Consider the following 14,244-nt stretch of genomic DNA (forward strand, 5'->3'; position numbering starts at 1 on the left):
GTTGTAATCTGGTAAATGTTACTCCACAGCTTCTCAAGGGCTGCTGGGACTCGTGTTTTCCTGGCAGTTGCCCCAAACAACCTGGAACATACAAGACTGTACATGATGATATTTGGCTGTGGCAGGGAGATCAGCACCAGACAAGTCTTTTGTTCCCAAGGGAAATGTTCCCAAGGTCTGATAGGCTTACTGCCTCCCACACTGCCTGTTTCACACTTAACCGGATTAAGCAGCCTCCCTTGAAGAGAGCACCTGCTGCCTGTCCTCTGCTATCTGATTCCCTGGGTCGAACCTCTAAGGGTTTTTTATCCTCAAAACCCACACACCACCCTGCCACATCCTCAGAGAAGCCTGTCCTGATTTCACCTCTCCTTCAAGCCTTACCAGGCTGGTGTGAGCCCTTGTCTTACAATGCATTTACTCCTTTGACTGGATTTAAATGGTGGAGACCTCTGAGTCTCAATTCCCTCTCCTGTAATGTCGGGAGCTGACTCCTAGCAGAAAGCGGCTATCATCTCTGCAGCCATCTCAGGCTATTTACTTACAGGTTGGTACTTTTCCACCCTGACGAGAGACTTGTTTTCCTAGCATGATGTTTTTGCAAGCAGCCTACCACAGCTGAACACACTCTGGTAACAACCCGTTTTTCTCCTGCGCATCCTGGACTTGTGGTTACGGGACTCCAGCTGTACTCCCCAGCTGTGCTTATACACCCATAGCTGCCTTTCAATAAACGAGACTTGAGACTTGATCAGATTGCCTGTCTTGTCTCCATTCTTTGAGTCTCTTGCCCCTCCATCCCTACTCTGTCCCTTGCAGACCCCATTGACTGACCCTCAGACTGGGTCACTGTAACACTCAGATAATATTGAGAGGATTGGGTTAAAAAGAAACAATAGATGATCAAGGATGTAGTTCAGTAGCATAGTACTTACCTAGAAAGAAAGACCTGGCTTCCATAAGTGTGTGTGTGTGTGTGTGTGTGTGTGTGTGTGTGAGAGAGAGAGAGAGAGAGAGAGAGAGAGAGAGAAGAGAGAAATTTTAATGCAGCGATATGGCTTCTCTAATCATGTCCAAAGACAGTGTGTGGTCTGGCTGGAATGCAGATGCATCCTTAGTATAAATCTGTAAGGTAAAACTAGTTTATAGAACTAAGGAGCCACATTTGAAAGTGACATCTAATTGAGGGGCAGACAAAGTGGTGGATTCGAGAAAGGTTTGACAGAATGAGTCAGAGATAGGGTAGTCCCAACTCTCATTAGAACAGCAAGTAAAGTTATTTAAGAGTAGTACAGGGGGAGAGGGAGAGGGAGAGGGAGAGGGAGAGGGAGAGGGAGAGGGAGAGGGAGAGGGAGAGGGAGAGGGAGAGAGAATGGATTTCATGAGGTTCAGTGCAGGTTGGCAGAGGCAATAGAAGCCAGAGATAAGAGAGAGCCAGACGATTAGAACAAATGGCCAGAGTTAGTTTGAGTCCAAGCAAAGCGATTGAGTGAGAAGCTGAGAGGAGCCAGATTGAATCGGTTACCTTGGAGAGGAGGTTGAGCCAGAAAGGCTGAGTTGAACCAGCCAACCAGAGTTCAGAAAGAGCTAGGAAGGAGGAGCTTATTCAGCAGTGAGTTCTCAGAGGTCTAGATTAGCAGACGGAGGCTGGAAGCTGAAGCCTTCAAGGTCTAGGCTTGCAGAAGATTACACTGGAGGCTAGAAGCTTCCAGACCTAAGCCTAGGGAGAGCTAGGTAGAAAAGCTCTGGGCTCAGGCCAAGCTGTATCTGCACAGCTTTGGTACAACTCTCATCTCATCCGTTCATCTGAGGACATAAAAGCAACTTTTCCTCTTACTTGTGTGGGCGTGTGTGCCCGTGCCCATTGTACGTGTGTGTGTGTGTGTGTGTGTGTGTGTGTGTGTGTGGGTGCGTGCCACAGTGAGCTTGTGGAGATCAGAGGTCATCTTTGTGGAGTCAGTTGCTTTCTTCAGTCTTCACATGTAACCCTGGGATCAATCTCAGGTTGTCAGGCTTATGTCACAAGTGCCTTTACCTGCTGACCACCTCATCAGCCCCGAGTGAGTAGAACACGACCACACACCAATATACAAACACACACAACCCTACACATTCACACGGAGGCTGGCTTCAGACTTACCATGCAACCCAAGATAAGCTTGAAGGACTCATCTTCCTGCCTCCACCTCCTGAGTGCACCTCCATGCCTGGTGCTTAGTGACTTGGGATCCCAATTGGTTTGAACTGTCTGGTTGTTTGAATAAGAATGGCTCCTATATTCAAATGCTGAGTTACCAGGGAGTGGCACTATTTGAAAGGATTAGAAGATTTAGGGGCGTGGCCTTGTTGGGAGTCTTTGTGGCTTTATTGGAAGTGTGTCACTTGGGGGTGGGCTTTGAGGTTTCAAAAGTCCATGCCAGGCCTAACCTATGTGCTCTCTCTCTCTCTCTCTCTCTCTCTCTTCCCCCCACCCCCATGGATCAGGATGTAGCTTTCAGATACTGTTCCAGCTCAAGCATCCCACCATGCTCCTGGCCGCAATGCTAATGGACTAACAGGCCCTGAAGCTGTAAGCAAGCCCCCAGTGACACGCTCCCTTTCATAAGAGTTGCCTTGGTCACAGTGTCTCTTCACAGCAAGAGAACAGTGACTAAGACAAAACTGCATACACACCTCTCTCCCAAAAATATATTCAGCAACCTGGGACCCCCACCTGCATGTAGCTAACTGTACACTCCTCTCCAAGCAAAGCAGTTGGGTGACTCCAATCTATGGCTTCCTAGTAACCCTTTGTACTTCATGTGTGTACCCAAGCACATTCTAAGGGAAACTGGCTAAACCAGCCGAGACTGATTTCCAATGCATTCGCAGTAAGGCAAACTGTCTGTTCAAATTTGGGGTTCAGATTTCCCCTACTTACCATTTTATGCCTGTACACAATTAGGCATGCATATGACTCAAATCAGATGCATCATGAAGAGGGACACATCTTAGTTAAGATTTTATTGCTATGAAGAGACACCATGACCACGCCGCCAAGTCTTAAAAAGGACAACACTTAAGTGGGACTGGCTGGCTTACATTTTTAGAGGTTTAGTCCAACTGAGAGTTCTATGTCGTGATCTGCAGGCAGCAGAAGGAGACTGTGTGCCACACTGGGCATAGCTTGAGTTTAAGAGACTTCAAAGACTGTCTCTACAATGACACACTTCTTCCAACAAGGCTCCACACCTTCTAATGGTGCCAGACCCTATGGGCCAAGCATTCAAACACATAAGCCTGTAGGGGCCATACCCATTCAAACCACCACAGGACATAACAAAAGCTACCATAACCTATCTATCAACATAGAAAACCACCTGAATTCTGCCCCTAAGCCAACCAACTTGTCCTATTCATGAACCCACAAAAGAATCCTTGCTGCTTTGCTATTTGTGTGTGCTTTTTTTTGGGGTCTTTGAATAAGATGTCAAGAATCCACAAACAGAAGAGACCATCAGTAACACACTTGGTGAGCCATCCTGGAGGTTGCAGAAGTGAATTCTCTCCTGCTTCATGGATACAAATTTCTCTCTCTAGTGTTTTATTCTTGGCCCAGGATGTCAGGTAAAAGGACAGAGGCAAAGGTGAATGGGACAAGAGATGTCAGGTCCAGTGTCAAGAGAACAGGGGAGCCGGGCGTGGTGGCGCACGCCTTTAATCCCAGCACTCGGGAGGCAGAGGCAGGCGGATTTCTGAGTTCGAGGCCAGCCTGGTCTACAAAGTGAGTGCCAGGACAGCCAGGGCTACACAGAGAAACCTTGTCTGGGGGGGTGGGGGGGGGGGAGAAAACAGGGGATGGCCACTCTGCCTGGATGGAGAAGGCAGTGAGGTGTAAGAAGATGGCTACATCTGTCTTCTCTGCTGGGCTTGCAACAAACTCACAGCTAACCCAATGAATTCAGTGGACTAAATGAAATGTAACAAAGTAGATTGCTGTACTCTGTTCCAACGTTGTTCAGGAAGCCTTCTAGGGGAAAGAGCTTTCTTACTCTTTTTGACCCCTTTCCTTGCCCCCTCTCCCCCATCTCTCTCAGTTTTTCTTTGGTCTGGGTTACAATGGAAGCCTGAGACTGATGTATTTCCATGCTTTCAGATTTTGTTGAGTAATTACTATGCTTGCCTGCATGGGTCAATAAGCAATTAAAAAGATAAAGAGGCAGGCTATGGTGGTGCAAGCCTTTAAACTCAGCACTTGAAAGGCAGAAGCAGGTGGATCTCTGAGTTCGAGGCCAGCATAGTCTACAGAGGGCTACACAAAGAAACCCTGTCTTGGGGAAACAAAAGATAAACAGATAAATCCACCTATCTGCTAGGTCACAGTGCGGCCATCAAGAACGATTTCTATCCTCCTTTTGATAGAATGGCCTTTCACAACTTCTTCAGACAATTCACTGCTACATTCCAAAGATAAGGCTTCCTCAGAATACTAGTACACTCCCTACAGCCAATGACTCCAAGCACTCAATGACTCAATCTCTCTCTCTCTCTTTCTTTCTTTCTTTCTTTCTTTCTTTCTTTCTTTCTTTCTCTCTCTCTCTCTCTCTCTCTCTCTCTCTCTCTCTCTCTCTCTCTCCATATATATATATATATTTACATACATAATATGAGTACACTGTAGCTGTCTTCAGAGACACCAGGAGAGGGCACCGGATCCCATGACAGATGGTTTGAACCACCATGTGGGTACTGGGAATTGAACTTAGGATCTCTAGAAGAGCAGCCAGTGGTCTTAACCACTGAGTCATCTCTCCAGGCATGTCTCTGTCTCTTTGTAACATAATGACCAAGCCCGCTCAGTCAGTCAACAGGTTCTCCAGTGTAGAAATAAGTATTAAAGAGCAAAAAGACAATTAGATAACATTGTAGCATGACCCCAACCAGTTCTGAGGCTGAGGCAGGTTTATTTTTTTCCTTATCTGCTTTTATAATTACATACAAGTATTTAGGTCGAATGGTACAATGAGGAACAAGCAAGACAATAAACACAAATAGTCAAGGAACAAGCAAGACGATAAACAAAGTCCCATGATGACTCCCATGATCACTGTATCTAAGAGCTTATCAGAATGATCAAGATATCTGAGCCTACTTCCCTGTCCTAACCCAAAGTCATATTCATTCCTGAAGCCTACTTCTTTGTTTCACCCTAACATCAGATCTTTTTTTTTTTTTTAAAGATTTATTATTATACCTAAGTACACTGTAGCTGCCTTCAGAGGCACCAGAAGAGGGCGTCAGATCTTATAAGGGATGGTTGTGAGGCACCAAGTGGTTGCTGGAATTTGAATTTAGGATCTCCAGAAGAGCAGTCAGTGCTCTTAACCGCTGAGCCATCTCTCCAGCCCTAAGATCAGATTCTTGCCTGAACTTACTTCCTTGCCATGCCCTAAGGTCAGATTTCTGCTGGAAGCCCATTTCCTTGCCCTTGGCCAATGTCAGATTCCTGCTAAATGGTCCCACAAAGGCTCTCCACACATAAGCTGATACAACCCTTCTTTAGTTACAGAGGATCTCCTCTAGATTGTATTTAACATTTGAAACATTTTATGGATTGTACCTTTCCCATTTCCTACCCAGTCTAAGGAAGAAGGAGCAATTACACTTTGCATGTCCTTGGCTTGCTTGACTGGGCAGGTCCCTGCCAGGACTTTACTCCTACAATGCTTGTGACGAGTCATCTCTCACGGCTACCACTTCTCCCTCAGTTCTCATTCAAGCAGAAAAACAGCACGTGAGCCAAAGCCTTTCATAGGGAGCTCACTGGAAGGAGGCCCGGTTCTCTTATTAGAGAGTGTCTAGAAGCCATTCTCTACACCCAGGAAAGGGGACACAGATTATGGAGGGACTCAGTTTAAACACAGAGGGAGAATAAAAAGAGACATCATGATGTCCATCTCAAGCCAAAGCCAGAAGCCTGCAGCATCCTAAGGAAAGCTTCCAGAGGGGGATATCCTTGGGACCTTCAGCTTCATCCTACTTCTCTCTTCAAGGAGGATGCTCTTTGGGGGCAGGGGCAGTTTAAATTTTTTTTTTTTTAGATTTATTTATTTTATGTACATGAGTACACTGTCACTCCCTCAGACCCACCAGAAGAGGGCAGTGCATCCCATTACAGACAGTTGTAAGCCATCATATGGTTGCTGGAATTTGAACTCAGAACCTCTGGAAGAGCAGTCAGTGCTCTTAACTGCTGAGCCATCTCTCCAGCCCAAGTTTAATAGTTTTCCATTTTATCCTTCTCCCTCCATTTCAGGTCATTGTGGAAAGCTCTGATTTCATCCTACTGGACTCCCTTCTCAAATGAATCTTTAATCAATAACAAATATTGGACCCAGACCTTAGGAAATGGCATATCGTAATTTATTGGAATATTTCCTAGCTCCAGTACTAACTGGAGTATGGAGAGAGATAACCCCTAAATGGCAGGTTCTGTACATGCTAATTATGTGTGTGGACTGTAAGCTCCTTTGGGGGTAGGAATAATAGGATGAGATAAAAAAGAAACAGGACGGGCTGAAGAGATGGCTCAGTGTTTAGAGCATAGACTGCTCTTCCGGAGGTCTTGAGTTCAAATCCCAGCAAGGACATGGTGGCTCACAACCATCTGTAATGAGATCTGATGCCCTCTTCTGGTGTGTCTGAAGACAGCTACAGTGTACTTACACATAATAAATATATCTTTAAAAAACAAAAAACAGGAGTTTAAGTCAAAATAGTCTATGTGTGTGACTGAGGATAGATAATTTTCTTTCCAGAAATGACTCAGCAAAAGTAGCACTTGTCACTCAAGCATGACGACCAAAGCTTGGCTTCCCCAGAAACCAGCATCAAAGCCAGGTGGACATGCTTTAAGTCTCGTCTCCCAGGATGTGGGAAGCAGAGACAGGAAATCTCTGGCACAAGTTGCCTAGCCAGACTTGCTGGCCAGAGAACTCTGGCTTCCATGAGAGACCCTCCTTCAGTATATCAGCTGTGTGATCAAGGAAGACAGCAAGTGTCAACCTAGGGCCTCCATACACGTTCACACACACATACATGCACCGATACCACATTCACCTATAGATACACCCTTGAAAGGGCAAAATGAGGTTTGTAGTGGTATATATGCTTCATCCATTCCACAGAAACTTGCTTTTCATTTGTTAATTAATTAATTAATCTAGTTTATTTATACATACACATGTGCATGCCAGGGTGCCCGAATGGAGGATATCAGGGGAAAACTTGAGGAAATCAGTTATCTTTTACTCTGTGGGTCCAAGGGATGGAACTGAGATTGGCAGTCTTGGTGGCAGGCACATTTACCACCTAAGCCATCTCGCTGGCTCTTCTTTTTCTAAAGACAGTGTATTAGTCAGGGTTCTCTAGAGTCACAGAACTTATGGATAATCTCTAAATAGTAAAGGAATTTATTGATGACTTACAGTCGGCAGCCGAATTCCCAACAATTGTTCAGTCGCAGCTGTGAATGGAAGTCCAAGGATCTAGCAGTTACTCAGTCTCACGCAGCAAGCAGGCAAAGGAGCAAGAGCAAGAGCTAGACTCCCTTCTTCCAATGTCCTTATATTGTCTCCAGCAAAAGGTGTAGCCCAGATTAAAGGTGTGTTCCACCACACCTTTAATCCCAGATGAAAGGCATAGCCCAGATTAAAGGTGTGTTCCTTAACTCGGAGATTCAATCTTCTGGAATCCATAGCCACTATGGCTCAAGATCTTCAAACCAAGATCCAGATAAGGATCTCCAAGCCTCCAGATAAGGGTCACTGGTGAGCCTTCCAATTCCGGATTGTAGTTCATTCCAAATATTGTCAAGTTGACAACCAGGAATAGCCACTACAATCCACCCCTTGTCAACTTGACACAAATAATATCTCATGTTCACATGAAACAATAACAAGGTTGTAAATACGCCTAACATGATATAACTATCCCTCGTACAATCGCAAACGCATTAGTAAATTTACAATGGGCATTCATATTACTTTATAATCCTCGTTTCTGCAACTGGTTACGTGGCCTTAATTGGTATTTATAACTACCTTCCTCTACTACCCATTCTGTATTTCCTTCACCTTCAGCCAGCACCTCAGCAGGTCTTGGCTCTTTTCCTGGAGGATTGACCCATACCTTCATTCCTGATGGGTCTGCGTCCTTTGTCATCCTGCTTGGATTAGGCTGTTGTAGTTTCCCATTGACTTTAATCACAGGACATGGTAGTACTAAGAGACGCCCTAAGGGATCTCCTGCACTCCAGACATAATCTTGCTTACCACCATTGTGAAGAGGTAATCCAATTTCCCCATGGTAATCTGGATCTATCACCCCTCCTAACACTGTTATTCCTTTTTTAGCCTGTTGGTTTAAGGGCATTAGAAGCCCAAAATGACCAGGGGGAAGTCTGAGCTTCCAGTTCAATGAAATGTTTGTTGTAGCTCCTGGTAGGAGCACTCCCCTCTCTGGAGCCAAAACTTCTAAGCCAGCAGAACCTAGAGTTATGGGGACAGGAAGCAAAAATTTTCCTAGAGGGTCACTAGGAGTGATAGTAAGTGGAACTATTCCGTTTTCCACCCCTTGATTCCTGGACCCATGAATCCTGGCTATGGGTGAAACTGTACCATATATCGAGCGCTGATTCAAAGCATATACTGCCTTCTGAAGAACTCTGCCCCAGCCTTCCAAGCTGTTACCACCTAATTGGCGCTGTAACTGCGTCTTCAAAAGGCCATTCCATCTTTCTATCAGCCCAGCTGCTTCAGGATGATGGGGAATGTGGTAAGACCAGTGAATTCCATGATCGTGAGCCCACTGTCGTACTTCTCTGGCTGTGAAATGAGTTCCTTGGTCAGAAGCAATACTGTGTGGAATACCATGACGATAGATGAGGCATTCTGTCAGTCCGTGAATGGTGGTTTTAGCAGAGGCATTACGTGCAGGAAAGGCAAATCCATAACCAGAATAAGTATCTACTCCAGTAAGAACAAAACGCTGTCCTTTCCACGAAGGAAGTGGTCCAATGTAGTCAACCTGCCACCAGGTTGCTGGCTGGTCACCTCGAGGAATGGTGCCATATCTGGGGCTCAGTGTTGGTTTCTGCTGTTGGCAGATCTGGCAATCAGCAGCAGCAGTAGCCAGGTCAGCTTTGGTGAGTGGAAGCCCGTGTTGCTGAGCCCAAGCATAACCTCCATCTCGACCACCATGACCACTTTGTTCATGTGCCCATTGAGCAATGACAGGGATGGCTGGGGAGAGAGGCTGACTGTCCACAGAACGGGTCATCTTATCCACTTGATTATTGAACTCCTCCTCGGCTGAAGTCACCTTTTGGTGAGCATTTACATGGGACACAAATATCTTCACATCCTTTGCCCATTTGGAGAGATCTATCCACATACTTCTTCCCCAGATGTCTTTCTCACCAATTTTCCAATTGTGATCTTTCCAAGTGCCTGACCATCCAGCCAATCCATTGGCTACAGCCCATGAGTCAGTGAATAATCGTACATCTGGCCATTTCTTCTTGCAAACAAACTGTAATACCATGTGTACTGCACGAAGTTCTGCCCACTGTGAAGATTTCCCTTCACCTGTGTCTTTCAAGGTTGTCCCAGAAAGGGGTTGTAATGCTGCAGCTGTCCACTTCTGGGTGGTGCCTGCATAACGTGCAGAGCCATCAGTAAACCAGGCTCTAGTCTTCTCCTCTTCGGTCAGTTGATCATAGGGAACACCCCATGAGGCTATAGGCGCATGCTTGGCAGCAGATGGCATTGTAACAGGAGTAGAAACCATAGGCATTTGAGCAACTTCTTCATGTAACTTGCTTGTGCCTTCAGGACCTGCTCTGGCCCGATCACGTATATACCACTTCCATTTGATAATAGACTGCTGCTGTGCGCGTCCCACTTTATGACTTGCAGGGTCTGATAGTACCCAGCTCATGATGGGTAGTTCAGGTCGCATAGTAACTTGGTGTCCTATTGTCAAACGTTCAGTTTCCACTAAGGCCCAATAGCAGGCCAAGAGCTGTTTTTCAAAGGGAGAATAGTTGTCTGCAGATGATGGTAGAGCTTTGCTCCAAAATCCCAAAGGTCTTTTCTGTGATTCACCTACAGGGGCCTGCCAGAGGCTCCAAACAGCATCTCTATCAGCCACAGACACCTCAAGTACCATCGGGTCTGCTGGGTCATATGGTCCAAGTGGTAGAGCAGCCTGCACAGCAGCCTGGACCTGTTGAAGGGCCTTCTCCTGTTCCAGGCCCCACACAAAGCTAGCAGCTTTCCGAGTCACTTGGTAAATAGGCCTAAGTAACACACCCAAGTGAGGGATGTGTTGTCTCCAGAATCCAAATAGACCCACTAAACGTTGTGCTTCTTTCTTGGTTGTAGGAGGGGCCAGGTGCAATAACTTATCTTTCACCTTAGAAGGAATATCTCTGCATGCCCCACACCACTGGACTCCTAAGAATTTCACTGAGGTAGATGGTCCTTGAATTTTGGTTGGATTTATTTCCCATCCTCTGATACGCATATGTGTTACCAATGAGTCCAAAGTGGTTGCTACTTCCTGCTCACTTGGTCCAATCAGCATAATGTCATCAATATAGTGCACCAATGTGATATTTTGTGGAAGATCCAAACGATCAAGATCCCTTCTAACTAAATTATGACACAGGGCAGGAGAGTTAATATATCCTTGAGGCAAAACTGTGAAGGTATACTGTTGGCCTTGCCAACTGAAAGCAAATTGCTTCTGGTGGTCCTTATGGACAGGTACTGAGAAGAAGGCATTTGCCAGATCAATAGCCGCATACCAGGTGCCAGGAGATGTGTTAATTTGCTCAAGTAACGAAACTACATCTGGTACAGCAGCTGCAATTGGAGTTACTACCTGATTTAGTTTTCGATAATCAACTGTCATTCTCCATGATCCATCTGTTTTCTGCACTGGCCAGATAGGAGAGTTAAACGGAGATGTGGTGGGAACCACCACCCCTGCGTCTTTCAAGTCCTTGATAGTGGCAGTAATTTCTGCAATGCCTCCAGGAATACGATACTGTTTTTGATTCACTATTTTCTTTGGCAAAGGCAACTCTAAAGGCTTCCATTTGGCCTTTCCAACCATAATAGCCCTCACTCTACAGTTCAGGGAACCAATATGAGAATTCTGCCAATTTCTGAGTATATCTATCCCAATTATACATTCTGGAACTGGGGAAATCACCACAGGATGTGTCCGGGGACCTACTGGACCTACTGTGAGTCGGACATCAGTCAAAACTCCATTAATCACCTGCCCTCCATAAGCCCCTACTTTAACTGGAGGGCCACAATGTTTCTTGGGATCCCCTGGGATCAGTGTCAACTCAGAACCAGTATCCAGCAGACCCCGAAAAGTCTGATTATTTCCTTTTCCCCAGTGTACAGTTACCCTTGTAAAAGGCCGTAGGTCCCTCTGGGGAAGAACTGGAGAAAGGGTAACAGCAAAACCTTTGAGTGTCTTATCAAGATCCTTCCTCAGAGGAACCTGGCCACCCCTTCATTCAAGGGGTTCCGGATCTGCAAACTGTCTCAAGTCTGGAAATTGATTCACTGGCCGAGATTGCTGTTTACCACGATCTAATGTAGCCTTTCTTTCATTTGTTTGAGAATTTTTCTGCTTATACAGATCAAACAAATATGCAGTAGGCTTCCTATGTATTTCATTCCTGGAAACACCATGATTGATTAGCCAGTACCAAAGGTCCAAGCGAGTCATGCCATTATAAATTTCACCTCTCCTGTGCTGACCATTACTGGGTATGTTATTATAAACATTCTTTTGTCTACGCTGTCCATTATAATAACTAGAATCACCTTGTCTCCGGCGATTCAATGCTGCCACCTGGCCCTTGTTACCTCGGGATCCAACTAAACCCAGTGAATTTAATTCATCTAATTGAGCAGAAGCATCTCCAATGCTAAGATCTGGCACAAGGAAAAGGGAAAGAACAAAACCCTTCAAATGTGCTGGTGCCCCTCTCACCAATTTGCGTCTTATAGAGCTGGTGAAAGGCATATCTTCTGGACCTTCCCATTGTGGACAATTATGCTTTACACAATATATCCACTCTAGCATTGCAATTTCCCTAAGTCTTAAAATCCCTTCATCAACACTAAGCCACGGAATATCAGGCATCTCCAAGTCATTTCCAGTAGGCCATCTTTTGATAAACACCTCAGCCAACCATTCAAACAAACTTTTGACACCTTTTTTAACTATGCGAGCTTCCGTATTAAACCTAGAATCTCTACTCAGAGGACCCATGTCAATAAACTCAGCCTGCTCTAGTTTTATGTTCCTTCCACCCTTATCCCACACCCTTAAAATCCATTCCCACACATATTCACCAGGTTTCTGCTTGAATGAATTAGCAAACTCATTAAGCTCCTTAGTAGTGTAGCGAATTTCCTCATGGACTATACTTTCTACCTCCCCTCTAGGAGCCTGTTTTGCTTTGAGTCTGGTTACAGGTCTAGAAGAAACTATTGGTGGGCCGTGAGCAGACTCTGCAAAATTAATTTCCTCATGTGGGGAAGGCATTATTTCAAGAGGTGGGGCTGAGGGTACTACTTCCTCAGGTGGGGCAAACCCTTGAGAATCTGAGGATTCAAAATTCTCAGCTTCAACATGGTCTTCCCACACATCCCCGTCCCATGTTGTAGGATCCCATTCTTTGCCAATTAGAGCCCTTACTTTAACTGTCGACACACTCTGAGGCTGAGACTTGAATTTTCTCTGTAGTTCAGCCAACCTTACAATGAGAGTTTCTGTTTGATTTTCTGCAACTTGAGCTCTATTGCTACAAGAGAGAAGATTCTCCTCAAGGACACACTTAGCAACTTTTAGATCGTTTACTTGTGTCTGGAGCCTTTCGATTTTATCACACAACTCCTTCCTTTCATTCATCATTTTTTCCACAGATACTAAGAGCAGCCAGCCAGTAAAATCATTTTTCGATTTTTTCCCCATCTTGTAGAAAGCTTTGTGCACTGAATCACCTAATTCATTAAGAAAATCAAGGGCATTAGCTTCTTTAAGTTCGGAATATAGTTTCAACCATGGGTCTTCAAAATTCTCTGAGCTCCCAGGAGGGAGAGAATCTGGAGAGGTTTCAATATTTGAAAGTGCTGGTGGATCAACAAGCCAATTCCAGTATTTTAAAAGATTCATCCTTGTACTTCTGTTACTCTAGAACCACTCCTGGTACCAACTTCTGTATTAGTCAGGGTTCTCTAGAGTCACAGAACTTATGGATAATCTCTAAATAGTAAAGGAATTTATTGATGACTTACAGTCGGCAGCCGAATTCCCAACAATTGTTCAGTCGCAGCTGTGAATGGAAGTCCAAGGATCTAGCAGTTACTCAGTCTCACGCAGCAAGCAGGCAAAGGAGCAAGAGCAAGAGCTAGACTCCCTTCTTCCAATGTCCTTATATTGTCTCCAGCAAAAGGTGTAGCCCAGATTAAAGGTGTGTTCCACCACACCTTTAATCCCAGATGAAAGGCATAGCCCAGATTAAAGGTGTGTTCCTTAACTCGGAGATTCAATCTTCTGGAATCCATAGCCACTATGGCTCAAGATCTTCAAACCAAGATCCAGATAAGGATCTCCAAGCCTCCAGATAAGGGTCACTGGTGAGCCTTCCAATTCCGGATTGTAGTTCATTCCAAATATTGTCAAGTTGACAACCAGGAATAGCCACTACAGACAGGTTCTTGCTATGTAGCCCTGCATGGCCTGGAACTTGTTATGTAGACCAGGCAGGCCTCTAATTGGTAGGGATCTTTCATGTGCTGAGATTAAAGGGCTGGAGAGAAGAGGGCTGAAGACTGAAGCCGAAAAGGAAGAGGAAGTTTACAGTAACCGTAAATTCGGAAGAAAGCTAGGAGAAATTTTGGAGGATACCCTCAGAGTTGGCTCCTATTTCAGAGTATAGGGATGATCTTATGAGGGATGCAAACACAGGTCATGGAAAGTGCAGTTTCTGTCCTTTCGGGCTCCAGATGCCTCCGGACTGCCACGTCTAGCAACTCAGCTCCTCCCGGCGGAGGTGGCGCCCCGCAGATGCAGTTTGCCAGCCTGGACGGCAGAGGGCGCGCCGGTACACGCTCGGGCCTCTCTGGCCCAGCCCATCTCAGTGGCCGCGGAAGGTGACGTGGACACGGA

This window comes from Mus musculus, chromosome 11 (assembly GCF_000001635.26).
Source record: "Mus musculus strain C57BL/6J chromosome 11, GRCm38.p6 C57BL/6J".
Lineage (NCBI taxonomy): Eukaryota > Metazoa > Chordata > Mammalia > Rodentia > Muridae > Mus > Mus musculus.